The sequence below is a fragment of the Myotis daubentonii genome, chromosome 17, assembly GCF_963259705.1.
Source record: "Myotis daubentonii chromosome 17, mMyoDau2.1, whole genome shotgun sequence".
In the NCBI taxonomy this organism is placed as follows: domain Eukaryota; kingdom Metazoa; phylum Chordata; class Mammalia; order Chiroptera; family Vespertilionidae; genus Myotis; species Myotis daubentonii.
This window is the reverse complement of record NC_081856.1, coordinates 1042110-1056478: the sequence shown is the minus strand read 5'-3', so window position 1 is coordinate 1056478 and position 14369 is coordinate 1042110.

Sequence of the window (14369 nt, the reverse complement as noted above, 5' to 3'; positions counted from 1 at the left end):
GGTGCTCCTGCATTGGGTGCATATATGTTTACCAGGGTTATATCTTCTTGTTGTATTTATCCCTTTAGTATTATGAAGTGGCCTTCCTTATCTCTTGTTATGGCCTTCACTTTGAGGTCTATTTTGTCCGATATAAGTATTGCTACCCCAGCTTTCTTTTCCTTTCCATTTGCCTGAAAGATATTTTTCCATCCTTTCACTTTCAGTCTGTGTGAGTCCCTTCTAATGAGGTGGGTTTCTTGTAGACAGCAGATGTATGGGTCATGTTATTTTTATCCATTCAGCCACTCGATGTCTTTTGTTTGGAGCATTTAGTCCGTTTACATTTAAAGTTATTATTGAAAGGTACTTGTTTGTAACCATTTCTTTTTTTGTGTGTGGCTGTTTTCTTTCTGAGCTTTTTATTTCTTATTTTTATACCAGTCCCTTTAGCATTCCTTGCATTGCTGGCTTTGTGGTGATAAACTCCCTTAGCCTTTTTTTGTCTGTGAAGCTTCTTATTTCCCCTTCAAGCTTGAATGATAGCCTTGCTGGATAGAGTATTCTTGGATTCAGTCCTTTGCTTTGCATCACTTTGTAAATTTCTGTCCATTCTTTTCTGGCCTGATGTGTTTCTGTTGAGAAATCATTTGACAATCTAATGGGAGATCCCTTGTATGTAACTTTCCGTCTCTCTCTTGCAGCCTGTAAGATTCTCTCTTTGTCCTGAACATTTGCCATGGTAATTATGATGTGTCTTGGTGTGGGTCTTTTCGGGTTCACCTTGTTTGGGACTCTCTGGGCTTGTGTGAGTTTTTTCTTCCCCACCTCAGGGAAGTTTTCTGATATTATTTCTTCGAATAGGTTTTCTAATCCTTGTTCATCCTTCTGTTGTTCTGGCACCCCTATTATTCGTATGTTGTTTCGTTTCATGTTGTCCCAAAGCTCCCTTAGGCTCTCCTCCTGTCTTTTAATTTTTTTCTCCAATTGCAGTACATTTTGGGTGTGTTTTGCTTCCTTGTCTTCTAATTCACTAATTCGGTCCTCCGCTTCTCCTAGTCTACTGTTGATACTTTCAATGGAGTTTTTCATTGCTGCTATATCACTCTTCATTTCTTCTTGGGTCTTACTTAAGTTGTTGATTTTTTCATCTGTTTCTTCTAGCTTCTTCCATATGTTATCAATTTTTTCATCTGTTTCTTCTAGCTTCTTCCATATGTTATCGATTTTTTCATCTGTTTCTTCTTGCTTCTTGCAGAGGTTGTTGATTTTTTCCTCCATCCAGTTTATGCACTCTAGAACCCTTATTCTGAATTCTTTTTCTGTCATGTTGCATGCCTCTGTATTACTTAGCTGCTTTTCTGGAGAGTCCTCCTTCTCTTTCCTTTGGGGGTTTCTTTGTCTACCCATGTTTGATCTCACTGACATATCTAGATGTTGAGTCGTTCAGTGGTTGCTCCCTTGGTGGCAGTTACTCCTTGGTCTGTGGTTGCTCTTCTGGCGGTTGCAGTAGCAGCTGCTCTTCAGTTGGCAGCAGCTCCTCTGGTGGGTGCTGTTCAGAGCTGTGGTGGCTCTTCTGGCTGGTGGGGGGAGGCTTCACGTACAGCTGCTGTTCCTCAGCAGAGGGTGTGGTGCTCAGGAGGTTGCTGTTGCTTGGATCTGTTGCGTTGATTTAAAGGCACAAAATACAACACAACAAGGCACCACATACCAGGCACTATACACAAATATATTCACGATATTAATAACCCCAAATAAAGGTGACCACCTGAATTAAGAGAATTAAGGGATAAGGAAGAAGGAAGAGAAAAAGATAAAAGAGAAAAAAAGAAAAGAAAAGTAGGGACCAAAAAAAGGTGTGCAAAAATGAAATTGGGAAAAAGGAGGGGGGAAAATAAAAGCGAGAAAAGAAAAGAAAAGAGGAAAAAAAAGAGCGAAAAGAGAGAATGAAGTGGAAGAGGGGAAGAGACTTTTTATATGAGGAGAATACTCCTATAGAACCGCCACTAATCCCAACAAATTCCAGCAACAGCTCCCTGGAGATGAATGCAAACTAGAAACAACCAATAATATAACAATGAAAATAGAATGGAGAACACTAATCCCAAAATAAAATAAAGAGAAAATAAAATGGTAACATGGTAGCAGTAATAATACTGGTTAAAAATAAGAAGGTAGTAATTAAAAGGGTAAAATCAGGTGATGGAAAAAGAAGGAAAAAAAAGAAAAAAAAGAAGAAGAGAAAAAAAAAGAAAAAAATTGGTTTCTTAGTTAAAAGGTGAAAAAAGAAAAAAAAATTGCAGTAGTGAAGGTCCTACGGTTCTTCTATTCTTCAGTGTGGCTCGCCTTAGACCTGCCAGGTATTCAGGAGAGTGTTGAGTTTCCCTGCGATTCACTGTTCCTCTGTGTTGTAAACCACAGTCCTTATTTTAAAGCAGGCCGCATTTGTTTCCCAGACTGCCTTATTTTGTGTTTAGCAAAGAGTCAGTTTGTGGGTCAGCCTCTGGGTGACAGTGTTCTGGGGTTGGCCTCTGAGGCTATAGGGCCTCTCTTTCCAGTGGAAGTTCACTGCCCAGAGCTGGCTGCGTAATAGTTAGTTACCGGCACTGTGTTGTTGCTGGGATTGAAAATCCCTCTATAGGCCAGACCCTGTTAACTCCCAGGGACTGATCAGGTTATTTTAATCCTTGATCTCTGATCTCGTACAGGGTGGAATCTGGGTGTGGCTGTGCTCCTTGCCTGGGGGCTGGGGGGAGGAGTCTCACTCTCTGGAGAGAATGGCTGCCCCAGTCCTGGGCTCAGGGGTGTCTCAGCACTCAATTCGCTGCCACCTCTCCCGGCCCCCCTTCTCTCCTCAGTCTCTCCCCAGATTCCACTCCTCAGCACCCTCTCCCTCTCTTCAGCACAGGTGAGTGTCTGTATCTGAAATGTCCCATGAACAGGATTCAGGGAAAACAAACAAATAAATGCCGGCTGCAGAAACGGGGAAGGCTTGGTTTCTGTAAGCTTCTCTTACCGGGACTGCATGGTCTGGTCAGCTCTTCAGGCTGTCCACTTTAGGCTCAGTCCTCTGTGATCACAGAACCCAGCTCTCAATTCCCCCGGTGGCACCAGGAATCCCGCGGTTCTCCTTTCCCCCGTCAGGGGCTGTGCCTGTCCCAAGGGACTCGGCTGTCTGCCACGTGGTCTCCCTCCGACTCTCTGGGCTCAGAGGTCTGGCAAACTTTCCTGCCTAAATCCCTGGTTTTTTTACCTTTCCAGGGGAGTTCTGCTCTTCCTGGCTGCAAACCGTCTCACCAGCTGAGCAATTTCGCCAATTCGGTGTGGGTGTTATTAGTTTCAGCTGCTCACTCCATTTGCTCCGGGACACTACCTGGGACGCATCTGCCTATATCGCCGCCATCTTCCCTCTCCCCTAGAATTCAGAAGAAATATTTTAATATTGCTATTTGCCCTTTCTCTATAATAGAAGCATTAACCAAATTCACGATCAACAATGACAGATAGGAACACATACATGCAATTGCTGCCAGCAAGAGCTTTATATATAGAGATAAACGTGCTTAATTAGACCTGCTTTCTGATTTAGCTAAACTTTTCCAGCCCAGTGAAGCACCCCAACTTCTCTTTCAGGTAATTGTCAGCAACACACAAAGCAGATTATTATTGTAGATCACACAGGGAGAACAAAGGGTAAAATATTAAACTGCAGCAGTGTTTGACTATATTCTGTGCAGTGAGAAAACCTGAAGTCATTTTCAAGTTCCACCATTTCTTACTTCTTTTCAGTCGGGTCAAGTTTCTAAGCTTTCTAAATCTCTGTTTTCCAGCTAATGAAAAGAAAATAGGATTCCACTGAGTCTCCCATCTACCTACTCCAGGACTTCTGTGAGGATCAAATGAGATGAGGCACGTGAAAACACTTCACAGATATTTGGTTACAGTGTGAAATGTTTGTACCTGGCTGTAAAGTAAGTCATCTTCCTGGGCTGAAGAAACTGCAAGGAGGCTAGTCGCTAGGGAGAGGAAGCGGGGTGTTGCTACCTGACATTATTATTTGGATGGTCGGGCACTTAGCCTTTTATATACATAAATTGCTTGTGTTGTCTCTGCATCACCCAACACTTGTCCAGCCACAGACAATGGCGACAGAGGGTGGGGAAGTGCCATTGGATGGTCCTTTCCTGCTTCTCCATCCAAATGGATGGAGCCTGCTTGTCATGAAAGGTGTTTGACAAACTTCCCCAAGGAAACAGCGTCCCCCAGGTCCTGTGACTCCACGGGGTCCTGCCTTACCCTCAAACAACGAGCCAGGCTCACCATGCCAGGCGTCACTTCCAGAAACCTGAGAGCTAGCAAGTCAGCGATGCTGTTCTTCTCCTATCAGTCACAGGAAAGGAATCAGCACGACTGGAATATTCTTTCTTTAGATCCTTTTCTCTTTTGGGCCCATTACTGAGCAGAGGCCTGACAGGCATGAGGTGTGGGGGTGAGGGGAGGGGTGTGGGGTGTGGGTGGGGCAGGGACATGGGGGTGGGGCAGAGGGTGGGCATGGGGATGGGGGTGGGGCGTGGGGTGTGAGGGTGGGGCGTGGGTGCCACAGGCTGAGGGGTGAGGCAGTGTGGAGAGCAGTAGACCAGGAGACACAGTGACCGTGACCTTTGATCATGACCTTGGTGGAAAGGGGTCAGTACTGTACTTCCTGGCCAGGGCGAGCAGGCTTCTGTTCTTGCTTATTCCTTAGGCAGAGGTTGAGTGGAAGGACTTTTCAATCACCCAGTAGTGGGGGTGGAGTCTTGCAGGGAAGGCTGGGGTGCGGCTGTCCTGGTCTGTCTCTCAGCCTTTCCTTCCCCGTCAGCAAGGCTGGTGACCCAGAGCAACGCTCTTCCCATATGCCTGCAAAAGACTCAGCAAAGCCCTTCCTCCCATCACCCCTGTCCCCATGGCAACATGAGGTGCAGGGGAGCAGTGGGGGGAGCTGTGGAGGGAGCAATGGGGTCAGCAGTGGGGACAGCAATGGGGGCAGCTTGGGCAGCTGGGCAGCAGGGATGACTGAACCTCACCCAAATCCCAGAAGAGGTGCTGTGTGTTCCGAGGGCCGCAGGGCTGGAGGGCCGCAGGGGGAATTAACACGGGGTTAGATGGGAGATTCGGGATTTGGCTCCAAACCTCTCACCCTTCCTGCACCTGCACCTATACCTGCTGGGGCGAAGCCACAGACCCCTCTGTGCGGCACCTTTCCCCGGGAAACCGCCCTCCCCCACCCGCCCCTTACCCACCTCAGCTGCTCCTTTGGCTCCAGACATCTCTCTCTCTCTCTCTCTCTCTCTCTCTCTCTCTCTCTCTCTCCTCTCTCCTCTCTCCTCTCTCTCTCTCTCCTCTCTCCTCTCTCTCTCTCGCCTCTCTCCTCTCTCTCTCTCTTCTCTCTCTCTCCTCTCTCTCTCCTCTCCCCTCTCTCTTTCTCTCTCCTCTCTTCTCTCTCTCTCTCTCTCTCTCTCTCTCTCTCTCTCTCTCTCTCTTCCTTTTTGGGGTTCGCTCTCCTCCACACCCCGAGGGAGGCCGTGAGAACCAGCAGGGCAGTCCCCTTGGACCTCTGCGTGGACCGCCCCGAGAAGGTGGGAGCCCAAAGGACAGGACAGAAGCGGGGACGCAGTGTCTGGGACCAGCACCTGGGACCTGGGGGTGTGAGGGAGTCTTGGCCTAACAAGAAGGGCACAACCTCCGGACAGGAGAGCAGCGTGGACCTCAGGGCGCGCTCTGCCCGCCTCCGCGCTGTGGCCGCCGGCTGCCTCTGCGGTGTGTCTGCTGAGCGAGGAGGCAGAGCCCGCGATCGCCCAGCCCAGTGGGCACGCGGTCACCAGGGGCCACGGGTGGGCTCCCCCGGCGGGAGTCCCCTCTCGGTCCAGCGAGAGGGAACCTGCCGCGGGGGGCAGCGCTCAGGAGGCGCCACAGAATCGGCCGTGTCCGCGGGATTCCGCGAGGGGTGATGGGACTCACGTTTCCATGTGGCCCCTTGGCCTCCTCACTCGCACCAGGAGCCTCACCAGGGAGGAGCCTGGGAGGCGAGGCGGAGGGTGCCCCCCTGCCAGGAGCTTGGGAGGGTTTGGGTTCAGGGCAGGGAGAAGGGAGGACGCAGCGCCTGCCTGTAGTCATGGCAACCGCAGAAGCGAAATCTTAGCATGAGGATACTCTCCAAAGAGTTTGTTCCTTGCTGCCAGATGTTTGCAGCTTCATTTTTGAAAATAAATATGATTTTGAGGTTTTGGAAAGCTTAAAAAATCTCTTTTAAAGGTACGGTGTGGTTTTTTTTTTTTTTTAAAATAAAACACTATTAAGGTGAAAAACTGCATTATGTTGACCACCATATACTTAATCACCTTTCTGGCTTTTTTGGATGCTTTTAAATATTTTTCTACTTGGGAATTGCATAGAGTGTTTTCCTAATTCACAGAGGCACAGAGTGCTGAGCACGGGGTCTGTGCCAGCCACACAGCCGCTGGCCTTTGGGGGCTCAGGGGGTAACTCGGTGAGTGTGGGCAGGAGAGGGAAGCTTCATATTTGCTTGTTGTGACATGAATCTGCAAGATTCAGAAACATTGAACTGAGATGCAGAATGAAGAGACAGTTCCCAGTCTCTCTGTGATATGTGTGGAAAAAGAACCACTGGATATAATTGCACTTTTCATTTATAAACTGGGATTTAAGTAACAATTGTATTTTTCTAGTAATTGGCCTTACTCTTATCTGTTGGTACCTTTGTCCTGTGTGATGTCTACAGACTAAAACCAAGAGTTATAGAGCCTCAGAATCGAGCCCTAGAAACACAATGGAGCCTGAATTCTCTCTCTCTCTCTCTCTCTCTCTCTCTCTCTCTCTCTCTCTCTCTCTCTCTCTCTCATACCATCCCCTTTCTGACCTCAAAACAAATCTGTAAAAGTGTATGTCTTCCTCAGTTTTGTGCTGGGCATCCCCGAAGCCCAGACTCTGCCCGCCGGCGACACTCAGCCGAAACCACAGGAATTCTCTCTCCTGTGCCATTCGCTGGCCAGCCTTCCTCTGCAGTGTCTTGCCCAAGTCAGTGCGGACAATGGAATTGGCTCCTTGCCCACCTCCCTGATCAGGAGGAATGCGTTTGTGTGACTCTTTTTAAAAATTAAATCTTTATTGTTCAGATTATTACATTTGTTCCTCTTTTTTTCCCCCCATAACTCCTCTCCTCCCAGTTCCCACCCCACCCTCTGCCCTCACTCCCCATCCACTGTCCTCATCCTTAGGTTCACAATTTTTGTCCAGTCTCTTCCCGCACCTCCTACACCCCTTCCCCCCCCCAAGAATAGTCAGTCCATTCCCTTTCTATGCCCCTGATTCTATTATAATCACCAGTTCATTCTGTTCATCAGATTATTTATTCACTTGATTCTTAGATTCACTTGTTGTTAGATGCATATTTGTTGTTCATAATTTGTATCTTTACCTTTTTCTTCTTCTTCCTCTTTTTAAAGGATACCTTTCAGCATTTCATATAATCCTGGTTTGGTGGTGATGAACTCCTTTAGCTTTTCCTTATCTGTGAAGCTCTTTATCTGACCTTCAGTTCTGAATGATAGCTTTGCTGGATAAAGTAATCTTGGTTGTAGGTTCTTGGCATTCATCACTTTGAATATTTCTTGCCACTCCCTTCTGGCCTGCAAAGTTTCTGTTGAGAAATCAGCTGACAGTCGTATGGGTATTCCCTTGTAGGTAACTGAGGTTCTTTCTCTTGCTGCTTTTAAGATTCTCTCTTTGTCTTTTGCTCTTGGCATTTTAATGATGATGTGTCTTGGTGTGGTCCTCTTTGGATTCCTTTTGTTTGGGGTTCTCTGTGCTTCCTGGACTTGTAAGTCTATTTCTTTCAACAGGTAGGGGAAGTTTTCTGTCATTATTTCTTCAAATAGGTTTTCAATACCTTGCTCTCTCTCTTCTTCTGGCACCCCTATAATTCGGATGTTGGTGCACTTGAAGCTGTCCCAGAGGCTCCTTACACTATCTTTGTATTTTTGGATTCTTTTTTCTTTTTGCTTTTCCGGTTGGGCGTTTTTTGCTTCTTCGTACTTCAAATCTTTGACTTGATTCTTGCGCTCCTCTAGTCTGCTGTTGGGAGTCTGTATAATATTCTTTATTTCAGTCAGTGTATGCTTAATTTCTAGTTGGTTCTTTATCACAACATCGAGGGTCTCACTAGATTTCTTGAGGATCTCACTGCATTTATTGGTGGTCTCACCAGTCTTTTCGAAGGCCTTACTAAGTTTATCGGAGGCTTATAGACAGTTCTTGAGAGACCTTAAAAGTGTGGTTTTGAACTCTATATCTTCCATTTCTGTTGTTTGTGTCCTGTTTCTTTGTCTCCGCATTTTTTATGCTTTCTTGGTGCACCCCCTTAGTGGTCTTTGTGCACAGTCTTGTTGTAGTTAAGCCTTGATTGCTGTAGTTAATACTGGGGGGGATTTGACCTCCAGGCCAACTGGCTGTGAGAATCAGCTGTGTCTGCAGTGGGAGAACTTCTGTCCTGATCTCTAGGGCGGTGCTAATCTAGCCTTTGCCTGAGGCTATCCCGCAAATGCCTCTGTGCAGGGCTTGGGCAGGGCGGGTCCCAGGGGATCAATAGGGCGGGTGGAGCAAGCAGTTATGGCTGCTCTGAGTTCCGTCCCCAGAGGCTCTGCCTCTCAGAGTCCCAGCAACCGCTGCAAACCTCGGAGAGAGAGCTGCCCTCGAGTTCTGACTGATGCCAGACAGTCCCGCTTCTCCCGTTTGAGTCTGGGTCCCCAGAGACTCGCCCAGAACTGGAGCTCAGAGCCTGAGACTCCCTCTGGATTGAAACAGACAACTGTGCCCTCAGCCGCCAGCCCACTCCGCACGCACCTCCACACCTTTGTATTTTCCACACTGCGCCTCCTCTGAGTCTCGTTATGCTGATCTCTTTCCTTCTAGTTGTAGAATTTCCCCTCAGCCAGCCTTCTTGTGGTTCTGGGTGATGTCCGTTCCGTCTTTTAGTTGTATTTTTGAAGTGATTGTGTGAGGTAGCAATCTCCGGTGTTTACCTCTGCCGCCATCTTAGTTTCTATCTGTGTGACTCTTTCTGTGGGACACAAGTTGGCTGAAAAACGAGGGGGAAATGTGGGGCATGGTGGTTCCTGCCAGGACAGCAGGTGAGGGGCTGGGATGCTGGGGAGAGATGGAAAGACCAGGTCCACCCGAGGAGCAGACGGCCGAGGCCTGTGCGGCTCCCAGTTCAACTGACAAAGGTCCATGCAGATCTGGGAAGGACACTGTCCACCAGGGTCTCGAGGCTTCCTGAAGGAACAGGGAGGTGATGGGAGAAGGATTTGCCCGATGGGATGATGGGCGTGGAGAGCAGAGCCCTGGGCCACAGTGTCCTGACCGCTCTGCAGGTGACAGAGAGCCAAGTACCTGCACAGCCAGAGAGGGTGGCCCAGGCTGTGTAAGGCCCATGCAAGCAGCCCCTGGGACCCCAGAGCTGCAGCGTGGGCATGCCACTCCCCTTGGAGGTTGGTGTGCATTTAAATCCTTTTATTTACATTTTCTCATCAACCAGCTTTTGGCTCCATTAGAATTGGGGTTGATTCATGATGCATTTTATGTAGTAACTGCAGTGCTTTGGTTAATATATATATATATATATATATATATATATATATATATATATATATAGCCAGCGACTGGTAGCTATGATGCCCACTGCTGCCAGCAAACCGGCCTGATCAGGAGTGGGGCTAGCTGGACAACCTCACGTGGCCCCTGCCCCCAGATGGCCCCTCCCCCGATTGGCCTCCCCTACCTTGATCAGGGGCGGGGCCAACCAGCCAACTGCCTGTGGCCCCTACCCCTGGCTATCCCCACCCAATCAGCCCCCCCACTCTGATCAGGGGAAAGGCCAGCTGGCCAACCGTACATGGCCCCTCCTCCTGACTGGCCCCATCCCTGGTTGCCCCCCCCCAACAATCAGGGGCGGAGCTGGCCAGCCAACCTTCCATGGCCCCTCCCCCCAGCCGATGACCCCTGATGGGACCCCCTCACCCCATTTGGGGGTGGAGCTAGCCATCCCACTGCCCACAGCCCCTCCCCCTGGCCAACCAGGCCCTGATAGGGCCCAATGGGGGCAGGCCAGCTGGCCAACCTCCAGCCATCTCCTCCTCCTGACAGGTCGGCCCCAATCTGCCCCATGGGGACCAGGCCAGCTGGACCCCACCCATGCAAGAATTCATGTGCTGGGCCTCTAGTTTACATATAAGCACATATATGAATGATTTGGTTTTGTGATAAGGCCAGGAAAAATGGTGTAGTGAAGTGTTGGTATCTTAATCTTAGTGAGTGAAGATTTACTTTTATTTAAAAAAATCTTTATTGCTGCAAGTATATGTCCCCTTTTCCCCCCATTGACCCCTTTTAGCCCGCCCCCAACCCCACCCCCAGCCCTTCACTTCCCTATTGTCTGTGTCCATGGGTTATGCATATATGCATACAAATTCTTTGATGGATCATTTCTCACCCAACCGCCCTCCCCCACCTTCCCCCTGAGATTCCGCAGTCTGTTCCATGCTTCCATGTCTCTGGATCTATTTTTTTCATCAGTTTATTTCATTCATTAGATTCCACATATGAATGATATCATGTGATACTTGTCTTTCTCCAACTGGCTTATTTCGCTTAGCATAATGCTCTCCAGGTCCCTCCATGCTGTTGCAAATGGTAAGAGTTCTTTCTTTTTTATTGCTGCATAGTATTCCATGGTATAAATGTACCACAGCTTTTTTATCCACTCATCTACTGATGGACACTTGGGCTGTTTCCAGACCTTAGTTATTGTAAATTGTGCTGCTATGAATATAGGGGTGCATACATTCTTTCTGATTGGTGTTTTGGGTTATTTAGGGTATGTTCCTAGAAATGGGATCTCTAGATCAAATGGGAGCTCCATTTGTAATTTTTGAAAGAAACTGCATATTGTTTTCCATAATGGCTGCACCAGTCTGCATTCCCACCAACAGTGCACTAGGGTTCCCTTTTCTCCACATCCTCACCAACACTTGTCATTTGTTGGTTTGTTGATGGTAGCCATTCTGGCAGGTGTGAGATGATACCTCATTGTCGTTTTAATTTGCACCTCTCTGATGATCAGTGATTTTGAGCATTTTTTCATGTCTTTTGGCCTTCTGTATGTCCCCCTTAGAGAACTGTCTATTTAGGTCTTTTGCCCATTTTTTTTTAATTGTATTGTCTTCCTTTTGTTAAGTTGTATGAGTACCTTATATATTTTGTATATTAACCTTTTATGAGATGTATCATTGCCAAATATGTTCTCCCATGCAGTGGGCTCTCTTTTTGTTTCATTGATGGTTTCTTTTGCTGTGTAGATGCTTTTTATTTTGATGTAGTCCCATTTGTTTATTTTCTCCTTAGTTTCCATTGCCCTAGGGCAGTGGTCGGCAAACTCATTAGTCAACAGAGCCAAATATCAACAGTACAATGATTGAAATATCTTTTGAGAGCCAAATTTTTTAAACTTAAACTATATAGGTAGGTAAATTGTTCTTAACTTAATTAGGGTACTCCTAAGCTGGCCTTTGCTAAAAACGTCCTCAGTCAATCTGATTGAGGTACGTTCGCTGAGGTTGACCCCTTCCAACTCTCCCATCCACACTCGTCTTGTATACTTGTTTCGTCTATCTCCTTTCGTTCATCCTCTATATGTCCAAACCATCTCAACATACCTTTCTCAATCCTCGACACTACATCTTTCACTCCACAACGTTCCCTAAAATTAACTTAATAAACTTTACTTAAAGTTTTAAGTCAACTTTGCACTGTACGTGTGCTCCCACATGTAGTATTTTGTGGAACAGCCACATTCAAGGGGCCAAAGAGCCGCATGTGGCTCGCAAGCCACAGTTTGCCGGCCACTGCCCTAGGAGATATACCAGTAAACATATTGCCATGAGAGATGTCGGAGATTTTGCTGCCTATGGTTTCTTATAGGATTTTTATGGTTCCCAAACTTACATTTAAGTCTTTTCTCCATTTTGAGTTTGTTCTTGTGTATGGTGTAAGTTGGTAGTTTCATTTATTTTTTTGTGTGTGTGCATGTATTTGTCCAATTTTCCCAACACCATTTATTGAAGAGAGTGTGTTGACTCCATTGTATATTCTTGCCTTCTCTGTCAAATACTAATTGAGCGTAGTGACTTGGATTGATTTCTGGGAGTCTCTGTTCTGTTTCATTGGTCTATATGCTGTTCTTGTGTCAGTACCAGGCCTTTTTTATTATGGTGTCTTTGTAGTATAACTTGATATCTGGTATTGTGATTCCTCCAACTTTGTTCTTCTTTCTCAGGATTGCTGCAGCTATTTTGGTGCCATATAGATTTCTGGAGTATTTGTTCTAGGTCTGTGAAATATGCCATTGGTATTTTAATAGGGATTGCATTGAATCTGTAGATTGCCTTGGGTAGTATGGACATTTTAATGATGTTGATTCTACCATCCCATGAACATGGTATATTTTTTCACTTGTTTACATCTTCCTCTATCTCTTTTTTCAATGTCCTATAGTTTTCTGAGTACAAGTCTTTTACCTTCTTGGTTAAGTTTATTCCTAAGTATTTTAATTTTCTTGTTGCAGTGGTAAATTGGATTATTTGTTTAGTTCCTCTTTCTGAGAATTCATTATTGGTGTATAAAAAAGCCATCAATTTTGGGGTATTAATTTGGTGTCCTGACATTGCCAAATTCATTTATTAAATTTAGTAGTATTTTTGGTGGCTTCTTTAGGGTTTTCTATGTACAATATCATGTCATCTACACTAATAGTAGATAAATATGTAAATTGATCATACCTCTGTGACTCCCCACAACCAATCAGGAGGGAATATGCAAATTAGCAGGACAAAGATGACGGAAGCCATGGAGCCAGCTGGAGTGGGCAGGAGGCTTGGGTGCCCCCGACAATTGAGGAAGCCAAGCTTCCAGCCCACCTGGGCTAGCGCTGAAGGAGGGGCCTGTGGGCAGTGGCTACAGAGCCAGTATGAGTGTGCAGGAGGCTTGGGTCGCCCAGCTGGCCACCAAGAGAGAGGCCTGCAAACAGCCCTCAGGCCCTCACCCAGGCTGGCCATGCCTCCCCAGTGGGGACCCTCACCCCATGTGGGCATGGCTGGTCTGCAAACTGCCCCAGCCCCTCACCCAGGCCTGCAACATCCCCAGTGGGGACTCCCACCCCAATGGGGATGTGGCCAGCCTGAAAACCAACACAGGCCCCTTGCTCAGGCCTCCCTGCCCCCCAAGGGAACCCCCACCCTGATCCAAGACATCCTTCAAGGAAAACCAGCTGGCCCCCACCTGTGCACCAGGCCTCTATCTATACTAATAAAAGGGTATTATGCTAATTAGACTGGGAGAACTTCCAGGAGACCTTCCAGAAAGTCTTCTAGACAAAGCCATGGTGGTGGGGCCGAGGTAGAGGTGGTTAGAGGCCAAGAGGGGAGGGAAGTTGTGGGTGATCAGGCCAGTGGGGGGGGAGCAGTTGGGGGCAAGCAGGCTGGCAGGAGGGGCAGTTGAGGGTGAGCAGCCTGGCAGGGGGGCAGTTGGGGGTGATCAGGCTGGCAGGGGGGCAGTTGGGGGCAAGCAGGATGGAAGGCAGAGTGGTTAGGGGCAATCAGGCAGGCAGGCAGCTGAGCAGTTAGGAGCCAGCAATCCCAGACTGTGAGAGGGATGTCCCAGATTGAAGAGGGTGCAGGCCAGGCTGAGGGACACCACCCCTCATGCACTAATTTTGTGCACTGGGCCACTAGTCTGTGAATAATGAGAATTTTACTTTCTCCTTTAAATTTGGATGCTTTTTATTTCTTCTTCTTGTCTATTCTCTGCGGCTAGGATTTCCAGTACTATGTTGAATAAGAGTGGTGAAAGCAGACATCCATGTCTTGTTCCTGTTCTTAGGGGAAATGCTTTTAGTTTTTGCCCATTGACTATGATGTTGGCTGTAGTCTGTCTTATATGTCCTTTATTATGTTGAGATATGCTCCCTCTATTCCCACTTTGCTGAGATGTTTTATCAAAAGTGGGTGTTGGATTTTGTGGAATGCTTTTTCTGCATTTATTGATATGATCATGTGATTTTTGTTTTTCAATTTGTTTGTGATACATCACATTTATTCATTTGTGAATATTTTACAAGCTTTGCATCCTGGAATAAATTTGACTTGGTCATGGTGTATGACATTTTTAATATATTGTTATATCTGATTTGCTAATAATTTGTTGAAGATTTTAGCATCTATGTTCATCAGGGATATTGCCTTGTAATTCTCTCTTTTTTTAAGTGTCTTTATCTGGTTTTG